The 22,821-nt window shown below is 41.1% G+C and overlaps 1 long non-coding RNA gene across 1 annotated transcript; it reads left to right on the top strand.

Moving 5' to 3' along the window:
- Nucleotides 1-2,150: 2,150 nt before the first annotated feature.
- On the top strand, nucleotides 2,151-9,115 carry LOC120408622. Its single transcript, XR_005600827.1, has 3 exons — nucleotides 2,151-2,218; nucleotides 6,510-6,631; nucleotides 9,019-9,115. It is a non-coding gene; the product is annotated as an uncharacterized LOC120408622 (long non-coding RNA).
- The last annotated feature ends 13,706 nt before the right edge of the window (nucleotides 9,116-22,821 follow it).

The raw sequence follows: 22,821 nt of genomic DNA, 5'->3' as shown, positions 1-22,821 counted from the left end.
GCTGAAGCATTGCAAGAATAGGCATTCTTGTGAGATTCTCACTCAAGATGGCAGAAATCTCAGTAAATCAGCTGATCTCATGAGATTTTACTCTACTTTGGGACAAAATCTTGCAAGAATAGTTCACAAGATTTTATCTCCAGGGTAAAGCTGACAAGTTTTGAGGTCAAAGGTGTCAGCTAGGGATGACAACAATACAAGGGAAATACTATATTTGATACTAAATGACAGGAGAGAAATTACATCTCTAAGCCAGATCCCTGACCTAATTCTCTGCTCGCTTGCTTTGTGCCTCATCAGTAGAAACAGATCTGATAGGCTGGGTATTTCCCCATCTAGGTGAATATGAGATGATAGGGACACAGACGCTTCTCTGAAGGAATATTGTGCCTCCAATCAACTAAAGTTCTCTGAGCATATCAGCACCAGAGCAGATCAAGGGCAACTGGGTTGAATAATTTAGTTGGACTGTGAGAAAGAATCTTTTCAAGAGGCTATTAGGAAACTGAGTAGTCATGAGGTGAGGGGACAAAGTGGATCAGAAAGTGTCTGAGAAACAGAAAACGGAGTAGGAATAAATGGTCAGTTTTCATCATGACAAAAGGTTAACATTGGAAACCACTAGGACAGTTTGATGGCAACAGTGTTACTTGCCAATAAATCCACAGCAGCACATACTTTCACCTTTTGGGGATGCACCTGATTGCAATTACAACTACAAGTGGCAACGGTCATTTCTGAGAGGTTATGCAGTGGAAACTATGCAAGCTTTCCAAGCGATGATGCTTGTCTAGAATGACTGCTCTCCTTCCAGCCAGTTACAGCCCTTCACTTCCCACTGGAGCTCTAACCATGTGGAGAAGTATTTTTTTTCTGGACTGTCAGGAGCATATAGCTTAGTTCTCCAATTCCCACTACCTTATGTGCTTACTGGCCGTTACTAGGAGAATAATTGCATTCAGATGCTTTCTCTCCACTGCACCATGGAGAATTGACCCTTCTGTCACAATTTAAAAGTGGCCATGGGCAAGGCTGGTTGAAAATTTTCCATCAAACCTCTTTTTTTAACAGAAAGTTTGGGGTTAGATGGAATATCAGATTTTGAACAGAATGAAAATTTTCCACAGAATTTTTCATTTTTTTGGTCAGGAAATCAAATACTATAAAATGACCCCCCCCCCAAATCCAGATTGGGCTACATTCAGCTGAAAAAAATCTGTTTTTTTAATGAAATGTCAACATTTTCCACTGAGCATTTCAATGGAAATTACACACACACACACACACACAGTTGAAGCAAGGATTGGAAATGGAGGGGATATTAAATGGAGAAGGAGAATGGGAAAAATGCTGCACCACAGGCAAATAATTTACATATTTGCAAAGGAACTCAAAGTTCCTCAAGCCATTGATTTAACACTCCTTTGATTTATTCACTGGCTGAGTTCATTCACTTATTTGCATATGGTTATTTTTTGCTTCTGAGTGAGCATTTGCAATTGTAGTTCTAATTAAATGTTATTGGTATTTAAATCTAAATGAATGTTTTATGAAGATAATTCAAACATTTAAAAAATGTAAGAATTTGGCTTTCCAAAATTCAGGGATACATATGAGTGGTAGAGATCCTATCCACACATCTTTGACTGGGAAAAAATAGGGGAAATCTTAGAAAAATAAAATTTCTTGTGTGATTTCCTGGGTGTTTATTTGGTCAGCTACAAGATTAACCTTCTTTATGGTATTTTAGAACTTCCACTTCCTGTTCTGGATGAACACATCAATTAGAGCACATGAAAATACTTGTTTAAAGTGCATTCAGACAGCTACCACTTGGATGATTAAAAATGCAATGATCAATGATTAATATTGCTGTTATATACTCGTCAATGTGTTGTTCGGACACTGTCCTACTGTTGAGCAATACAAACGACCGCAGTTTCATTTTGTGTGGCAATCGAAACCCTTCCATTTCAAAGAGTGATGGAAGTTTAATAAAGCGTTCCCCTGCTAACTATTAAATGGTATCGTGTTTCCATCTGCAGGTTTGGGCAAGGAAATTTCTCGCTTTTGTCAGAGGCAACTGAATAAAGGACATGTCATCAAGAAGCAGTCCTTTTCCTTGAGGTTTGCAATCACTGCATAACAGACTTAGCCTAGCAGGATTTGTGTTAAGAGTCAAAAGGATATCCAAGTGCTTCACGTCCTGGAAGTGGAGGTCAGACCCCTGTGATATTTTGTACAATTAGGTTTTCTTTGTGTATAGAAATTAAATGTGCAGCATCTGGGAGAAAACAAAGGCTACAGGAGGATATGATAAGTTCATAAATGATGCCACATGATGTAGAGGCTGCAGGAACTTCCTCAAGTGCAGATTGTAGAGGAGACCTCCTGCTGGTGGACTTTGCTCACAGCTGACCTACAGAGCCCCAGAAGAACGTGATAGCACCTAAGCAGTGTCTATGGCCAGGGCATCCACAGATGCACTCATGCACTGTCCCCAGGCCGTGGTCATTAGTAGCACGCTCCTGGAGTGCTATGTCCAAATTCCAGGAGGATCCCCATAGGGGGCAGCAGTGCAAGCGTAACCCACTGGTGACTGTATATTACTACAGGTCTTTCTCTGTGCCCAATACACAGTGGACAGCTATAGTGTTGGTTCTTTTAGCTCAAGCTAGAGCAGCTCATGCTTTTAGTTCTGGGGTGCCCCGGTGTAATATCTTGTGTGTTGGCCATGGTGGGAGTATCTTGGGAGTAAATCCCCTCACTGGTGCAACATGACCTCCCAGCAGAGAAGTAAAGCAATAATTTAGAGATTCAGAATTAAGATGAGTTCAGATAGTGCTGCAGCAGAATTCATTTTTAAGGAACAAAGATTCCAGTTCCCTGCAAACATCTTTACTAATTAAACAAACAAACAAACAAACAAAAAACAACAGAAGCTAATTCAGAGGCCAGAAAAAACAGGGTCAATTTCAGAGGTAATGTTGCTTTAATTGTGCAGTGACCTCAATGTAAAACTGGTGTAATCAAACAGACATTAAAATGATTAAACCCAATTCACTGTGAGTACCTCTTGCATTGAGCCTTGGGCTAATTGCATATCTGGTGGAACTCTATTGAAATCCCTCTGTGTTTAACACTTCTGCAGAAAGTTTCATCTCCTATTTCCTGGCTGACATTGCTGGTTTTGTATGCTTACACTTTATAGCTACAAAACCAGGAGTATTTGAAACTCCCTGTGGCTGCTTTACTACACAGGAATTTGAGGATAGTTCTAGTGATAATTCCTAATTTCATGTATTTTTTAAAAATACTATTTTCAAATAATTGAACATCTTTGAATTTTTTATATGCAATCTGAGCTACATTTAAAAACAAAACAATGCAATGTGCTATTTTCCTGCCCTTGGCCTAAAACACAGGCTTAAACTGATCCTTATGCACCTGGAGGACCCAACCAATATCAGGGTCTAGTCCAGGGGTAGGCAACCTATGGCACGTGTGCCGAAGGCGGCACGCGAGCTGATTTTCAGTGGCACTCACGCTGCCTGGGTCCTGGCCACTGGTCTGGGGGGCTCTGCATTTTAATTTAATCTTAAATGAAGCTGCTTAAACATTTTAAAAACCTTATTTACTTTAATACAACAATAGTTTAGTTATATATTATAGACTTATAGAAAGAGACCTTCTAAAAACATTAAAATGTATTACTGGCACGTGAAACCTTAAATCAGAGTGAATAAATGAAGACTCGATACAGCACTTCTGAAAGGTTGCTGACCCCTGGTCTAGTCTTTTAGGTATTGTGCATACACACAGTAAGAGACAGTCTCTGTGCTACAGTCCAAATACTCAGGCCAAAGGATGGGAGGGGAAAGAAAGCCATAGAGAAGAGAAATGACAACTCAAGAATTATCTCATTTTACAGACGGAGAACCAAGGTATCTAGAGATTAAGTGACTTGTCCAAGGTCATGGTGGGAGTTTGTGGCAGAGACAGGAATTAAATGAAATTGTCTCAGTGCCCAGTCTAATGCCTCGGACACAAGTTCCACATGCCAAACTCCCATAGTTTTCAGTGGGAGTGTTTTCTGACACTGAAGGAATGCTGAAGATTAGTTAACTGAACTATGACTCCTATAAGGCAACCCAATCAAAATATTGTGGATATCAATTTTTCATACAAAACTCAACATTTTCTGTGGAGAATTGAAATAAATTTTTTAAAAAAATCAAAGTTTGCCATGGGGAACAACATTGGAACTTTGGAGAACATCATTTTTCCAACCAGCTCTAGTCTTAAGGCTTGAAAACTATTCAAAGGCTTGTTGACTTATTATATTTTACAGTTCTTTCCCCATCAAAGTAAGGGAGGCTGTTTGCTTTGTGACTCATGTGTTCTCACATTCCAGAATGTAACATCGCTCAAACTACAGTTAGTTCTGCAGCAATCATGCAAATTCTGGTCGGTGTCTCTTGACTCACTGCTTTGTTTTTTGAGTGCACTGACATATGGAATGCATCCTGCACAGAGGACACTGCTAATGACTAGTGTGATGTTGAGCCTGGGCTCCCTCACCCTGCTCGCTGTGCCACAACTAGGCCTGGTTGAGTTACTGGTTGTGATTAGTTTATCCATGAGTTAAACACTTTTTTTCTGTACCAACAAATTCTCTGGCTCTGCCGCCACCACTCAAATCTTTCTCCACCCATCTCCTGTACAATGCTCTGCAGGTTGCTGCAGAGCTGAGCTCTATCTCGAATAGGAAGGGCAAGAACATCTTGTGCTTGGGACACTAAAATCTTGCTCTCCCCTTGCATGGAGGAGACACAAGATCCCCCACTAGTGAGCCCTCCACGCCATGGAATACAGGCTGAATTTACTCCTCCAATTCTCACTGAAGGGAAGGAATGCAGTAACGAGTTCAATGGGTGAAATCCTGACCCTACTGAAGCCAGTGGGGGTTTTATGATTGACTTCAGTGGGGACAGGATTTCACTTAATGTGTGTAAAAGTTTTTGAAAACAAGAGAAAAAAATCACACTCTGCATTTTTTTCTTTTTCTTAAAATCCGTTTCAACATGTGAAAATATTAGACCAGGAGCAAACTTTTCAAGAATACATTTTTCAAAAGAGACTTCGGCACTTATGAGCCTAAGGGCTTGTCTACAAGGAGCAGCAATGCGCTCTATAGAGGTGTGATTTCTCAAGCGCACTAATGCCTTGTGCATTAATTGATCTGTTTAGACCCTGTCAGTGTGCACAAAAGTTTCCTTAGTGTAAAAATATAATTAGGAAGGCCAAAAAAGAGGAGGATAGGTTCATCAATGGCTATTAGCCAGGATGGGCAGGGATGATATCCCTAGCCTCTGTTTGCCAGATGCTGGGAATGGGTGACAGGGGATGGATCACTTGATGGTTACCTGTTCTGTTCATTTCCTCCGGGACACCTGGCATTGGCCATTGTAGGAAGACAGGATACTGGGCTAGTTGGACCTTTGGTCTGACCCAGTATGGCCGTTCTTATGTTCTGTTCTGGTAGTGTGCTTTAACATAATACTGTTTCAAACAGCACTATAGTAAAGTGCACTAGCATGGTCTACACTGACCAATTAATGGGCAACATGTGAGTTTGCTTTTGAAATCATTCTTGTAGAATGCATTACCCCACCGTGTAAACAAGTCTCATTGAAAGTCAATGGGGCCTAAGGTGTTTAATGTCTAAGTCACTTTTGAAAATGGGACTTAGGTGCTTTTGGAAATTTTACGGTAACTTTGTAGTTGGCCAAAAAAGCAGACACAATTTTTCACGTAAAATATCTCTCTCTAAAGGTTTCCCCATTTTGTTTCTTTGTTGTTTAAATTTTTTTAAAACTCTCACCCAGCTCTAATATTTAAAGATTTTTTCCAGAGAGCATTTAGAAATGCCTATCATTATTTCTGCAATGTCCATTAGGCTTGGCACCGCTCTCAGTGTATTAAGTCACTGGGTTGCCACACAGACATGGGGATGTGAGCTGGTGGTCCCAATGCAGTACTAGGCCCTTGGTGAGTACAATGAAAGGAACAATCTAATTGGATTTGGCCAGTGGTTTTGTCTTGTGTTAAAGCTATTAGTTTGCAGTCTATAATCCAATAGGTCAGTGGCACACAGTGGGGTACATGAAACACATTCATGTACCACCTATTCCTTTTGCTTTGGGATACACACACACACATACACACACACACACACACACAAAAGGTGCAAGGAAAAAAGAATATCTTAAGAGCTTATATGGCCCCCATCAGTGTAGTATCTAAGGACCTCACATATTAACCTCACCACACCTCCCTGAGAAGTGCTATTATCCCTATTTTAGGGATGAGGAACTGAGGCACAGAAAGGATAAGTGACTTTTGCAAAGGTCACACATGAGCTCTGGTGCAGAGTAAGGAATTGAACATGGAGCTTTAAAGTCCTCGGCTAGTACACTAACCACTGGACCTTTTCTGTTTGTTTGAAGAAAGCTCCAGCAGAGACATGCACAAGAAGATGATCCAACGGACAAATTTTAATCTGTTTCAGCGTTCATTGTTGTTTTCCTTTACCCCAGGATTCGTGTAATTTAGTTTACACTGTCACATGGTAAGTTCAACATTAAATCAAAGTACTTAAGCATATGCTTAACTTCAGGCTTGATTCAGTACTTTACTGAGTAGGAATGGACTGAGTGCTTGCAATATACGCAGAAGTTGCATGGGTTTAAAAATTGATTTTGTGAAACTGATGCAAAACCCTGTCTAGATTTCTTATTCTGTTTTAAAAGTGGTTCATTTTGATGTAGCTTAAGTTGGTAAGGAATTAATTTAAAGTATATGAATAAACCACTAAAAACAAAATAAGGGTGTCTACATACCAACTTGCACTGGTTTAATTAAATCACTTTAATGACAATTAAATCAGTGCATATGTGTATGTAGACAAGCCCTAAGCATGCACTTACAGTTAAGTATGTGCTCAAGTGCTTCGCTTTGTATGTGTCTGGTACACAGTTCTCTCAGGGTTTTTTTTTAATTGTGTGTCTGTTTCAGCGATAATTGCATTATACACATTATGCACACGAATAACAATTATAGTTACATCAAATGCATTTAGTGTAAAGTACTCCATCCCTCAAGTTAAAAGCAGTGCATTCAAATGGCTATTAATGGAAAACACTCTGCCTCACTGTAGATATGGATAACAACTTGTATTAGGATGAGAAAATTGGCTCTGGAGTTGATGAAATGATTTTAAATAATTCAGTTCATAAAGGTCATCTGTAAAATTAACATACCTTTCATTGCTTGGAATTAGAATTACCATCCCAAAGGGGTTGCCAATTTAAATTATACTTTCTGACAGATGGCCAGTTTGAGGAGGCAAAATAAAATGAAAAGTGTCAGCTTCCTCTTTATAAAGTATTGGAAATTAGCTCATTTCATGTAGATTCATCTGTAGATCCCCAAATGCTATACAAAGGAAGATATGTATCATTAATGTGAGGACATTAAAGAACAGGGAGGTGACTTCTCCAAAGTCAGTCAGCAGGTCAGTGGCAGAGGCAGGAATCTACCCCAAATCTCCTGACACCCCCGCCTCCCCCCCAGTTCAGTGTTTTATCCAACCACTAGCTAATGTTCCACCCAAAGTAGTTACTGAGAAATCACATTTTGATTATTATCTGTTATTATTAATATAAAACTTACTTTATAATAGCTTTGAAAAGTCCTGATTCACATTTATTTCTAATGGGAAAGGAAATCTGTTTAATTATACAGTGACATTTCACATAATTAATTGTCAAAATGGCAGTTTACCACTTGATTGGATGTTATGATTAATTATTTATTATTAATGATTTGTTATTATTATTTTAAAAGGTACAAATGTTCCATACAGGATATATGGACTTTTTCTGCTTGAATTAAGTTTACTCTTAGTAAGTGTTGCATGTCATACTCACATCGCCAGAGGCCATTAGTATATAGGGTCAGTTCATTCCACCTTGCCACCCAAAGGACTTACTAGGCATTTCAAGCTCCAGCTGATTCCACAGGTTGTTCAAATTTCACTCCTTTTTTCAACTATCTATAGTCACAGTTAATTGTTTAACTTTTGATCCTTGGGGAAACTTGTAAGTGATATACTGTAAAAACCAGCACAAGTGATGATCCTTTTAGGTAATACCCAGTCTTAAGGGACCAAACTATCCTTCCTCAGTATATTGACTACACTTATTGAGACTTTTATAAGAAGGTCATTATGAAACTAATTGTCATCAGTTTCTCATTTGGTCACTTAAGACAAGTTACACATTCCTTTATTTTCACGTGTAAGGAATCTATCTTTTCACAGAGTGCTCAACAGTCCCTTGCACGTCTATGGTGCATTTCATCTGATTATCTCAGTACACTTTACAAATATTAATTAATGTAGACTACTGAGGAAGCTAAGTATTGCAGTAACCATTTTTTCAGATGGGGTCACTAAGCCAAAGACGATTCCCAGATTCCAAGGAGCAATGGTCTCAAGTTGCAGTGGGGGTGGTCTAGGTTGGATATTAGAAAAAAAATCTTCACTAGGAGGGTGGTGAAGCACTGGAATGGGTTACCTAGGGAGGTGGTGGAATCTCCTTCCTTAGAGGTTTTTAAGGTCAGGCTTGACGAAGCCCTGGCTGGGATGATTTAGTTGGGTTTGGTCTTGCTTTGAGCAGGGGGTTGGACTAGGTGACCTCCTGAGGTCCCTTCCAACCCTGATATTCTATGATTATGATTCTGTAAGGCCAGAAGGGAGCATTGTGATCATCTAGTCTGACCTCTTGTATAACACAGGCCAGAAAACTTCGCCAAAATAATTCCTAAGACATCTCTTTAAAAAAAAAAACCAATTGTGATTTAAAAATTGCCATTGATGGAGAATCCACCATAACCTTTGGAATTGTTCCAGTAGTTAATTACCCTCACTGTCAAACATTTCCACCTTATTTACAGTTTGAATTTGTCTAGCAACAACTTTCAGCCATTGCATCATGCTATATGGCTAATCTCTGCTTGACTGAAGAGCCATTATGAAATATTTGTTTCCCTGGTATGTATATTTGTTTCCCAGGTATGTATATTTGTTTCTCAAGTATGTATAGACTGAAATCAAGTCACATGTTCATATTCTTTTTGTTAAGCTAAATAGATTGAACTCCTTGAGTCAATCACTATAAGGCATGTTTTCTAATCCTGTAATCATTCTTGTTGATCTTCTCTGAACCCACTCCAATTTATCAACATCCTTCTTGAACTGTGAACACCAGAACTGGACACAGTATTCTAGCAGTGCATGCACCAGTGCCAAATACAGAGATAAAATAATGTCTCTCCTCCCACTTGCAATTCCCCTATTTATGCCTCTCAGAATTGCATTAGTTCTTTTGGCCACAGTGATGCACTGGGAATTCATGTACAACTCATTAGCCACCGCAACCCCAATTTTTTTCAGAGTCACTGCCCCGAGGAATAGGGTCCCCCATCCTGTAAGTATGGGCTATATTATTTGTTCATAGACATTTACATTTGCATTTAGCTGTATTAAAACACATACTGTTCGCTTGCACCTAGCTTACCAAGTGATCTACATCACTCTGTATCAGTGACCTGTACTCTTCATTATTTACCACTCCCCTAATTTTTGTGTCATCTGCAAACTTTATCAGTGATGATTTCATCTTTTCTGCCAGGCCATTAATTAAAATGCTAAATAATGTAGGCGCAAGAACACACTAGAAATGCACCCATACAATGATGATTCCCCATTTACAATTACATTTTGAGACTTATTGGCTGGTTTTTAATCCATTTAATGTGTCTCATGTTAATTTTATATCATTCTAGTTTTTAAAGTAAAATGTCCTGCAGGACCAAGTCAAATGCCGTACAGAAATCTAAGTATATTACATCAACCCATTACTTTTACCAACCAAATTTTTAATCTCAGCAAAAAAGTATCAGTTTGACAGGATCTATTTTCTATAAACACATGTTAATTGGCATTAGTTATATTACCCTCTGTGACAAAGTTCCTCCTCTACCTTGGTGGGTCCTGCGCTTATTGGCAGATTTGCTCACCTCAGTGATCTTCCCCACAGTCTGGATCAACTTCTCCTGTGTCTGATCAGGAGTTGGGAGGTTTGGGGGGAACCCGGGCCCGCCCTCTACTCCAGGTTCCAGCCCAGGGCCCTGTGGATCGCAGCTGTCTATAGTGCCTCCTGGTATAGCTGCATGACAGCTACAACTCCCTGGGCTACTTCCCCATGGCCTCCTCCCAACACCTTCTTTATCCTCACCACAGGACCTTCCTCCTGATGTCTGATAACGCTTGTACTCCTCAGTCCTCCAGCAGCACACCCTCTCCCTCTCAGCTCCTTGCGCCTCTTGTTCCCAGCTCCTCACACGCACTTCCTCTCCTCTGGCTCCCCGCCCCCCACCTGACTGGAGTGAGCTCCTTTTTAAACCCAGGTGCCCTGATTAGCCTGCCTTGATTGACTGCAGGTGATCTAATCAGCCTGTCGGCCTTAATTGGTTCTAGCAGGTTCCTGATTACTCTAGTGCAGCCCCTGCTCTGGTCACTCAGGGAACAGAAAACTGCTCATCCAGTGACCAGTATATTTGCCCTCTACCAGACTCCTGTACCCCACTGGCCTGGGTCTGTCACACCTCCTTTAATTCTTTATTAATCAAGTCCCATATCAGCTACTCCATTATATTGCCTGGGATCAATGTCAGACAGAATGGCCTATAACTACCCAGGTCATCCCCTTTATCTTTTTTAAATATTGTCACAACACTCAGGATTAAACAAAGACTGTGAATGGCTAGCCAACTACAAAAGCAGTTTCTCCTCCCTTGGTGTTCATACTTCATCTGCTAGAAGAGGGCCTCATCCTCCCTGATTGAACTAACCTCATTATCTCCAGACTGATTCTGGCCTGCATATTTATACCTGCCTCTGGAAATTTCCATTACATGCCTCTGATGAAGTGGGTATTCACCCACGAAAGCTCATGCTCCAAAACATCTGTTAGTCTATAAGGTGCCACAAGACTCTTTGTTGCCTGTCGCAACACTAGCTTTCTTCCAGTCTTCTGGAACTTCCCAAATGAGCTAAGTTCCAAGACTTATTGAAAATCAACATTAAAAGCCCAGCAAACTCCTCAGCCAGATCCTTTAAAATTCTTGGATGCAAGAGAGACCCACCCACTCCAGAATAGCCAATAGCTCTGTAGTTAGGACAATCACCTAGGCTGTGAGACACCCAGGTTCAAATTCCTGATTTGGAATAGGGATTTGAATTTGGGTCTCCCACATCCCAGGTGAGACCCCCTAACCCACAGGCTATAGCGTCAGTGTCTCTCAATGTTGGAGCTCTTCCACTTTGTTAAGTAATTAAATATTCATTGGCTCAGAGAGAGACTGACTCCATAGCCCAGTGGTTCTGATGGGGATTGAAAACAAATGTTAAAACTTCAAAATATTTCATGAAATGGAGCTCTTGTTTTCCAGCCAGCCCTGCTATTGAATTGCTGGGAACTGAATTCAGGTCTTCTGATTCCTAGACATGAGCCTTGACCACACAAAAGCCCATCCATTTTTCCTCTTCTTTAGCAATATGAATAAACCAGAAGAAAATCCAGAGGCTGAATTCTGCTCTCTGTCATGCGCATTCAACCAAGTTGTTTCCACTGGGGGCTTGTGTGTGACTGAGAGCAGAATTTACCCCAAAATATACAGAAATATGTGTATTGTCAATTCCTATAGAAAGTGCCTGAAGAGTATTTTCACAATTTTGAATCCTGTATTTATGATATTGTATCATCTGATTAATAGAATATGATATATTCTATTTTTTAAAAATCCATTCAATTATATTCCATGACTGATGTGTAATCATCATGAAGAGTACCACATAAAGATCTCACATACGGTAGGTATGACAGGTGACTGTCAGTGCTCCATTGCACTAGGCGTGAAGATATCACTTGCTATGCAGAGGACAAACCTAAAATTGCACAAGAGCAATTACTAAATCTTCCCCACACAAGAATCTGTAGACACACCTTGCCTTCTGTAGTAAGATCAAAGAGTTATACAAACATGTTGGTCAGGTACTTTAGAGTGCATTATCCCCAATTCACCTGGAATTTCTGAGTGGCATGTCAGGTGCTAATGTCCTTGCTGACATATCTAAGCTTCTCTTTGGGAAGGCACGCAACTCACATCCATAGCTAAACAGAGAAAGAAAGAAGTAACATTAAGAAAGAACCTTGAACAACCAGATCCTCAGCTGGTTAAAGATCAAGGAAGAGTCAACAGAGCTATAGCAGCCAAGGATCTGGTCAATGATTAAATTGCTATTATTAAAACCTAATCTGATCATTCTGACCTATATTTTTATTTTAAAATAAATACCTCTTCACCAAGGGCTTGCTCCAAGTGACTTCCCTGTGAAAGTGATTGGCTCCCAGTATCGCTTTGCTTTTTCAAAGATGGTTTAACAATCTGTCTGCAAGAAAGATCTCTATTTCATATTCTGTACTGGCTATCTATCTTAGGTGCTAATATATGGCTGCATTACTGTAGGAACTGAGCACCTCACAAACGTCACTATGTATAGCCTCCCAACACTCTTGCAATTGCTGTTATGAAGGAACTGAAGCACAGAGAAGTTAAGTGACTTGCTCAAGGTCACACACAAAGTTTGTGGCAGAGGAAGGAATTAAACATGGGTCTCCTAAGCCCTCAGCTAGCATCATAGCCAGTAGACCACTTCTTCCTTACCTCGTGTAATTGTCCCCTGGATAAGACTGGAAGTAATGTATAATGAGTGGAGAACATGCCATAGAGAATTGATGCTGGTGGTAAGAGAGCCACTGTGTAAATTGAGAAATATTTAGATTTTACATTAATTGTATTCATCTCTAGATTTTAGTAACATAATATGATTTTAAAAAATAAGGTAACTGGACCAAGATCAATTAGGATATTAAAGCTTTTTATTCACCCCAAAAATGGCTGTCCAATTTTATAGCCATACATAATTAGCCACATGCCCCACCAAAAGTAAACTATGTGTCATAACAGTGAAGGGAGCAGGGTCAGTTAGGGTTGTAGCTTCACATTCAGGTGATCCAGGTTCAATTCCCTCCTCTAGCTCAGACATCTTGTATGACCTTGGGCAAGTTGGTCAGTTTTTCAGTGCCTCAGTAGGATGAGTATGACAGTATCTCCCACGATAAACATGTTACAGACTGTGAGGTGTACTGGTACTACGGTGACAGGGCCATATCAGTACTTATGAGAACTAGATCAGCAGAGGGGGAATTTAGAAGAGTAGTGGACAGATCACCCGATTTCATGCTACCATTCAGTTGCATTTAGCAAGGAATTTCAGGTAGAAAATGAGTTTCCTATTTAGCATCATGGCACATGATGTCGATGCATCCAGGATTTGTTGATCAGCAGCATATCCAACAAGTAGAAGAAGAAGAAGAGACAAAAACAGAGAAAAAGAAATAAGACCCAAAGTCACTGTTTGTGTAAGTGGGTGACATGCCATTGAATTTAATGGAGTTTCACCCTCCTGAGCAGTGTAGCGCATTTTGCCAAGAAAGCTTCTTACTTCACTTTTAAACTCTCCCTTTCTCACAAAATGCCACTCACAGCTCCTGTCAAGCATTGTACATAGCATGGGAGGTGTTCCACAAATGTGCAGCTGGTGTGAACATTTTTCCCAATGGTATATGGCTTTTTTGACATGGAAATATTTGCAAAATCTGTTCATTTCTGTCAAAATCTGAAAAATGTTATGGTTTTGATTAAAAAAGCAAAAAATAAAAGATAAAGGAAATTTTGATGAAAATGGGGGAAAAAAACCACTGGAAAGAATTTGTTTCCCACCTTGCTCTGATTGGGAGACCCTGTGCTGGGCAAGACAGTACAAAGGCGCTCTTCTTCTGAGATCCTTCCCTCCTTCCCAGCACTGGCCTGCAATCTGTCCCTGCCACCCTCTTCCCAGTACAACCAGCTTCTGCCTTTCCCATTCTTTTCCGCCACTGCCCCTTATCTGCCTCCCCCAGTTACAACAGCCTTTTCCTTCTAAACCCCATTCCATCCTGAAAAACTATGTACTCACATATACATAACACAGATTTTTAATTATAAATACACGGTGAGGGGATTAATTCTATAAACCAGAGCCTCTATTGAGTGGATGTACAGGGACCTCTGATGTGCTTGAACTGACCCTCCTCACCCTGACAGAACAATATGGGGGAAATTCAGTAAGAATTCCCCCTCATGGAATTTTTCTTCCACACAGAGCTTTCCTCTGGGAAGGGGTGATCTGACCCCCTTTCCTTCTCAGTCTACCACTGGTCAGGCTCAGAAAGTGAGGTTGATCTTCTCTCTACCATTAAGGATAAGAGAGCTTAATTGCCCATGAAATTTGTGGAATCACTTAGTAGTGTGATGGAACATGTGTATCATTTTAGATAATTATCTAATCAAAGAACAGACTGACTGAAGCCAAGTTAAAACAAGAGCACTGTCATTATTACAAAAGCAAGATTGAACTTGATGGGGAATCTGGGCTATTACTCTGACAATATCAAGCCTTCAAACATTCTCCTTTTTTCAAGCTTTTGCACAGAACTAATCACTCTAACATAACACTGGAGATTTTCAGGGCTAATAGGTGCCTTATAGATCGAGGGTAGAATTTTCAAAAGCACTGAAGTTATTTAGGATCTTAAGTCCCATTCACTTTCCACGAGACAGTCCCAGAGCCAGATTTTCAAAGGGATTTAGGCACCTGAGGCTGCAGATAGGCACCAAGTAGGATTTTTCAAATTGCCTAGGTGCCCAACTCCCATTAATTTCATTAGGAGTCAGGCACCTAGGAGCTTCTGAAAATCCCACTGGGTGCTTCTTTGCATCATTATCCACATAAACACTTTGAAAATCTTGCCACTAAGTCACGAAGATGTTCTTGAAAATTTTGCCTGAAATCTTTATACTAGAATTACAGGAACATTCTTCTCCATTATTTTCTCACCATTTCATTGAAGATGATAATAAAGTAATAGGCAATTAGTCAAATAAGACAACAAATTAAACCTGGTTTGCATACCCAGTGTAATTAATATGGCTTAGTCAGAACTAGGCAACAGGCTGTAATTGAACACTCACTATTAGGATCCATTTTCTATCAGCGTTTCCCCATCACAGTATTTAAGACCTTATCCAAAAGACTTTTTCACTAGAAGAGTGGTGAAGCACTGAATGGGTTACCTAGGGAGGTGGTGGAATCTCCATCCTTAGAGGTTTTTAAGGCCTGGCTTGACAAAGCCCTGGTTGGGATGATTTAGTTGGGGTTGGTCCTGCTTTGAGCAGGGGATTGGACTAGATACCTCCTGAGGTCCCTTCTAACCCTGATATTCTATGATTCTGTGAACATCTTACCGGAATGGCCTATTTTGCCAATAAAGGTGAGATTTTCAAAAGCACTCAGCGTTGGCCTCACTCTGCTCCCCTGGGTGCATTGACTTCAGTGGGTGCAGAGTTAGGCCAGCTCTGGGTGCTTTTGAAAATCCTACCCTAAAATCCTATCTCTATAATACATGAAAATTTGACACTGAATTCCCTGACTTGTTAATGTGTCATTAGCATTTCATGTTGTAGTAACATAGCTTGTCATATAACATCGACAGCTTAGTGCAAAAGCAGACTGTTAAAGCGGGAGTGGAATTTGACCTGTCATTGTTCCCCAAGAGCAGTTTGGCGCACCTTTTGTTGCTTTTGGATAGATGGATAAACTGTCGTCCTCCCGCTCCCTCACACCTTTCTTTCCTTTCAGAGCTTAAGGCTCTGATATGTTTTTTTCAGTTTGACATATCTGTGATTGTTATATATCTGCTGAATGATTAATCCCGAAGACTGAATGTGCTAACTCAGAAGGTACAGCACTGGTAATTCTTTCATGGGTTTTGCTTCCAGTCAGAATAAGTAACACTGTAGAAACACTGACAAAAATAAGAATCAAAACCAAAAATCAACTGCAAGCGTGTTTGGTAAATAGTAGTTCAGAGATTCTTTGCAAGCTGATGAGAAAGTAGCATTCAGGCAATGATAACTACAAATTGCTATTCCAACAGTATGTGCTGTACCACTTCCACTTTCCAGGAAAACATAGTTCCAGAAATGACACTAGATCTACCATACGGTTTTGCATAGTCACTCATCACTGAAGTATCTGAGAGCTTTCCACCTAAAGAACATTGACAATAGCAAGGTCCCTAGTGGACTTCTTGGAGTCTCTATCTTGCCTTCCATTCTAGGTTATGGAAATCTGTGCATGGGGTAGTTCTAAGGGTGTTCTGAGAGAGGGCAATGGTTATTGATGTGAATGGTATTCAGGTAATGGTGAAAAAGTCTTACTGAATAGGAAGAGTTTGTCATGTTGCCTTCATTGATGCCAAATTATTATTCCCTCTTTCCTCCAAGAAGGCAGTTTAGTAGGATATAGCACTGTAGTCTTCTGCAGCTTTCACTCCAATTAATGGTGCCTCTCACACTGAAGCACTAGAACCTAACCCTGAGGTTCTAAAAGGTTGTAGTTCTCCCCCTCCCACACCCGTGTTGACTTTAAACACTAATTTGTCTGCTGACATGTCTAGTAAAGCACCATGTGTTCCAAGAGCATGACATAAATAGTGTCTGCTTGAAATCAAGGTCCTCAAAATAGGGCTCATGTGGAACTTAAAGTAGGGCATAGCTCATGCACTGGCCCTCTGGACATAAGTGAATTATATTGACAATTATTTTAATATTAAAGATGCCAGCTTCTCAGCTGACTTCAATTGAACTACACTGATTTACACAAGCTGAGAATATAGCTCAGTGTATTTATTCATAGATTTTCAGCACTGAAGGGGCCATTCTGATCACCAGGTTCACCCTTCTACATAACACAGGCCATGAAATTTCACTTAGTTGTTCCTGCATCAAATGTAATAACTTACAGTGGAACAACACCACACCATTTAGAAAGACATCCAGTCTTGATTTAAAGATTCCAAGTGATGAAAACTAGAGCTGATAGGAATATAAAATCATAGAAGATTAGGGTGGGAAGAGACTTCAGGAGGTCATCTAGTCCAACCCCCTGATCAAAGTAGGACCAATCTCCAACTAAATCATCCCAGCCAGGGCTCTGTCAAACGAGGCCTTAAAAACCTGAGAGGATGGATATTCCACCACCTCCCTAGGTAACCCATTCCAGAGCTTCACCACCCTCCTAGTGAAAAAGTTTTTCCTAATATCCAAGCTAAACCTCCCCCACTGCAACTTGAGACCATTGCTCCTTGCTCTGTCATTTGCCACCACTGAGAACAGCTTAGCTCCATCCTCTTTGGAACCCCCCTTCAGGTAGTTGAAGGCTGCTATCAAATCCCCCCTCACTCTTCTCTTCTACAGACTAAATAAGCCCAGTTCTCTCAGCCTCGCCTCATAAGGCATATGCCCCAGACCCTTAATCATTTTTGTTGCCCTCCATAAGACTCTCTACAATTTGTCCACATCCTTTCTGTAATCGGGGGACCAAAACTGGACACAATACTCCAGATGTGGCCTGACCAGTTGAATAGAGGGGAATAATTACTTCCCTCACTCTGCTGGCAATGCTCCTACTAATGCAGCCCACTATGCCTTTAGTCTTCTTGGCAACAAGGGCACAGCGTTGACTCATATCCAGTTTCTCGTCCACTTTAATCCCCAGGTCCTTTTCTGCAGCATTGCCACTTAGCCAGTCAGTCCCCAGCCTGTAGCAGTTCATGGGATTCTTCCATCCTAAGTGCAGGACTCTGCACTTGTGCTTGATGAACCTCATCAGATTTCTTTTGGCTCAATCCTCCAATTTGTCTAGGTCCTGCTGGACCCTAACCCTACCCTCCAGCGTATCTACCTCTCCCCCCAAGCTTAGTGTCATCTGTGAACTTGCTGAGGGTGCAATCCATCCCATCATCCAGATCATTAATGAAGATGTTGAACAAAACTGGCCCCAGGACTGACCCCTGGGGCACTCCGCTTGATACCGGCTGCCAGCTAGACATCGAGCCATTGATTACTATTCATTGAGCCCAGCTATCTAGCCAGCTTTCTATCTACCTCAGGGGTCTCAAAGTCCCAGCCCGCGGGCCATCTATGGCCCGAGAACCTCCCCACTGTGGCCCGCAAAGGAGAGACACATGCAGCCATGCTGCCCGCAATGTCTGCTGCAGGCACCGCCACTCACAGCTCCCATTGGTTGGGGGAGAGGGACAGAGATAGCATTATTAGTTGCCAGGCAGAGTCAGCCATGGCGGCAGCATCATTAGTTGCCAGGCAGAGTCAGCCATAGAGTAGCCATGGAGTCAGCATTATTTTTTTTCCACAATGAATATAAACAAGTCAAAATACCGAACACAACTATCTGATGCTCACCTTGCTATAATCCTGAAGGTTTCAACTGCTCAGTCATTGAGGCCAAACATCAACAAACTGACAGAACTGAAGTGTTGCCATGTGTCTGGCAAACACTAAAAACTCTGGCAGGCACAGAATTGTATAAAGTTGTATGACAGTTTTATTATTTCTAAGAAATTCAAAATAAAAAATACAATATAAACGTTTTCTTTGCTGAACACCAAATTCAGTGACATTATTGGCCCGCTGGGAGGATTTGAGGACTGGCACTAGCCCTAAGGTAAATTGACTTTGAGACCCCTGATCTACCTTATAGTCCATTCATTCAAGCCATACTTCATTAAGTTGCTGGCAAGAATACTGTGGGAGACCGTAACAAAAGCTTTGCTAAAGTAAAGGTATATCACATCTACCGCTTTCCACAAATCCACAGAGCCAGTTATCTCATCACAGAAGGCAATCAGGTTGGTCAGGCATGACTTGCCCTTGGTGAATCCATGTTGACTGTTCCTGATCACCTCCCTCTCCTCCAAGTGCGTCAAAATGGATTCCTTGAGAACCTGCTCCATGATTTTTCTGGGGATTGAGGTGAAGCTGGAAGCTGACCTGTCTGTAGTTCCCCAGATTCTCCTTCTTCCCCTTTTTAAAGATGGGCCCTATATTTGCCTTTTTCCAATCATACGGGACCTCCCCCAATCACCACCAGTTTTCAAAGATAATGGCCAGTGGCTCTGCAATCACATCAGCCAACTCCCTCAGCACCCACGGATGTATTAGATCCAGACTCATGGGCTTGTGCATGTCCAGCTTTTCTAAATAGTTCTTCACCTCTTCTTTCACCACAGAGGCTGTTCACCTCCTCCCCATACTGTGATGCCCAGTGCAGCAGTCTGGGAGCTGACCTTGTCTGTGCAGACTGAGGCAAAAAAAGCATTGAGTACTTCAGCTTTTTGCACATCATCTCTCACTAGGTTACCTCCCCCATCAGTAAGGGTCCCACACTTTCCCTGACCTTCTTGTTGCTAACATACTTGTAGAAACCTTCTTGTTACCCTTCACATCCCTTGCTAGCTGCTAGCTCTTTAATGTTTTTAAGGAGGTAAACACTAATAGGAACTGCTTGATCATGGGGGACTTTAACTTCCCGGATATAGATTGGGAAACAAATGCTAGTAATAATAATAGGGCTCAGCTTTTCCTAGATGTGATAGCTAATCAAGTGGTTGCTGAACCGATGAGGGGGGATGCCATTTTAGATTTGATTTTGGTGAGTAACGAGGACCTTGTTGAGGAAATTGTTGTAGGGGACAACCTTGGCTCGAGTGATCATGAGCTAATTCGTTTCCAAATAAATGGGAGGATAATCAATAGTGCATCTGAGACTAGGGTGTACGATTTCAAAAGGGCTAACTTTACTAAATTAAGGCGACTAGTTAGGGAAGTGGACTGGGCTAACATATTTAGGGATCTAAGGGCAGATGACGCCTGGGGTTACTTCAGGTTGAAGTTGCAGGAGTTGTCAGAGGCATGTATCCCGAGAAGGGGGAAACGGCTCATAGGTAGCAGTTTTAGACCGAGCTGGATGAGCAAGCATCTTAGAGGGTCAGAAGAAAAAAAAAAAGCGTACCACCAGGAAAAAATGGGGGGATCAGCAAAGAAACCTACCTTATCGAGGTCAGAGGGTGCAGGGAAGCTGTGAGAAAGGCAAGTGGAGATGGACCTAAGCGGAGGATTAAAACCAATAGCAAACGGTTTTTAGCCATATAAATAGGAATAAAACCAAGAAAGAAGCAGTGGGACCGCTTAACACTTTAAACGGAGTGGAGATTAGGGATAATCTTGGAATGGCACAATATCTGAACGAATACTTTGCCTCGGTCTTTAATGAGGCTAATGAAGGGCTAAGGAATAGTGATAGAGGGACCGATGGGACTGAAGATATAGACATTACGGTATCTGAGGTAGAAGCCAAACTTGAACAGCTTAACGGAAGTAAGGATAATCTTCATCCTAGAATATTAAGGTTAGTGATAATCTTTAATAAATCCTAAATTCGGGATTGTACCGACTGACTGGAGATTAGCTAATGTAGTTCCTATATTCAAGAAGGGAAAAAAGTGACCGGGGAACTATAGGCCTGTTAGTCTAACATCTGTAGTATGCAAAGTCATGGAAAAATCTTAAACTGGAATAGATTACAGCATGGATTTTAAAAGGTAGATCGTGCCAAACCAACCTGATCTCCTTCTTTGAGAAAGTAACAAATTTTTAGACAAGGGAAATGTGGTGGATCTAATATATCTGGATTTCAGTATGAAGAATTACTGGTTAAATTGGAAAAGATGGGGATCGAAATGAAAATCCAGAGGTGGATAAGGAGCTGGAGACTGCAGAGGGTAGTATTGAAGGGGAACTGTCCGGTTGGAGGAGTGGAGTTCCTCAAGGCTCGGTTTGGGTCCGATTTTATTCAATCTATTTATTGCTGACCTGGGAACCAAGAGTAGGAGTGGGCAGATAAAGTTTGCGGATGACACCAAGTTGAAGAGGATCGGGATATTCTCCAGGAGATTTAGATGACCTTGTAAACTGGAGTATTAGTAACAGGATGAAATTCAATAGTGAGAAGTGTAAGGTTATGCATTTAGGGATGACTAACAAGAACTTTAGTTATAAGCTGGGGGCGCACCAGTTGGAAGTAACGGAGGAGGAGAAGGACCTAGGAGTCCTGGTTGATCGAGGATGACTATGAGTAGGCAATGTGATGTATTTCTAGTAGGGATAAGGAGGTGCTAGTCCAGACCTCATTTGGAGTATTGTGTGCAGTTTTGGTCTCCCATGTTTAAGAAGGATGAATTCAAACTAGAACGGGTACAAAGAAGGGCCACTAGAATGATCCGAGGAATGGAAGGCCTATGAAAGGAGACTTGAGGGTTTGTTTTCCTTAACCAAAAGAAGGATAAGAGGAGATATGATTACACTCTTTAAATATATCAGAGGGAAAAATACCAGGGAAGGAGAGGAATTATTTCAGCTCAGTGCTAATGTGGACACGAGGACAAACGGATATAAATTGTCAATCAGGAAATTCAGGCTTGAAATTAGACGAAGGTTTCTAACCATCAGGGGAGTGCAATACTGGAACAGCCTACCGAGGGAAACAGTCCATGACTTTAAGATTAAGCTAGATAAGTTTATGGAGGAGATGGTATGATAGGATAACGGGCTTAGTCAATAGGTCAATTAAGTGCCACACTGGTAAATAGTACAATGGGTCAATGATATGATATAACCTTTTCCAGAGGGTTTGGCTGGAGAGTCTTGCCCGCATGCTCGGGGTTCAGCTGACCACCATATTTGGGGTCGGGAAGGAATTTTCCTCCAGGGAAGATTGGCAATGGCCCTGGAGGTTTGGAGTGGGTGGATCGGCTTATGTGGCCTGCATCTTGCAGGAGGTCAGACTAGATGATCATAATGGTCCCTTCTGATCTTGAATTCTATGATTCTATGATTCTATGAACTCCTGATTATACCACTGCATGGTCGAGCAATATTTGTATACTCCTCCCTAGTCATCTGTTTCCACTTCTTGTTAGCTTCCTTTTTGTGTTTAAGCTCACTGAAGATTTCTCTGTTAAGCCAAGCTGGTCTCCTGCCATACTTGCTATTCTTTCTGCGTATTGGGATGCTTTGTTCCTGCGCCCTCTGTAAGGCTTCTTTAAAATACAGCCAGCTCTCCTGGACTCATATTAGCCTCCCAGGGGATCCTGCCCATCAGTTCCCTGAGGGAGTCAAAGTCTGCTTTTCTGAAGTCCAGGGTCCGTATTCTGCAGCTCAATATCAAAGGTTCCCTCTCCCACAAGAAATTTTGAACACAAAAATGAAAAAAAAATGGTTGGAATTGACATTTTTCTAAAAAAATTAAAACAAACAAAAGGTTTTGACAAAACTGGATTTTTTCCACAGGCAAACTCTCCCCATGATTTTTTTCTCCAATAGCACTAACAACAACTTGACCACAGCCCTTGGTAAGTCTTCTAGTGGTTAATTATCCTCACTGTTAATATTTGCATTGTATTTCCAGTTTGAATTTTTCTGTTTTCAGCTTCTACACATTGATCTTGTTATACCTTCGTCTTCTCTATTAAAGAGCCTTCTACTATCAGTCATCTTCCTTCTGAGTAGATACTTTCAGATCTTGAGCAAGTCACCAATTAACCTTCTCTTCTTTTAGCTACCATGCTTCTTAATCCAGAACAAAAGTCAAATTTAAGAGGAGATAAAATATTT

The sequence above is a fragment of the Mauremys reevesii genome, linkage group 6 (assembly GCF_016161935.1).
Source record: "Mauremys reevesii isolate NIE-2019 linkage group 6, ASM1616193v1, whole genome shotgun sequence".
Lineage (NCBI taxonomy): Eukaryota > Metazoa > Chordata > Testudines > Geoemydidae > Mauremys > Mauremys reevesii.
The sequence above is the reverse complement of the archived record's forward strand: the minus strand, read 5'-3'. Positions and strand labels throughout refer to the sequence as shown.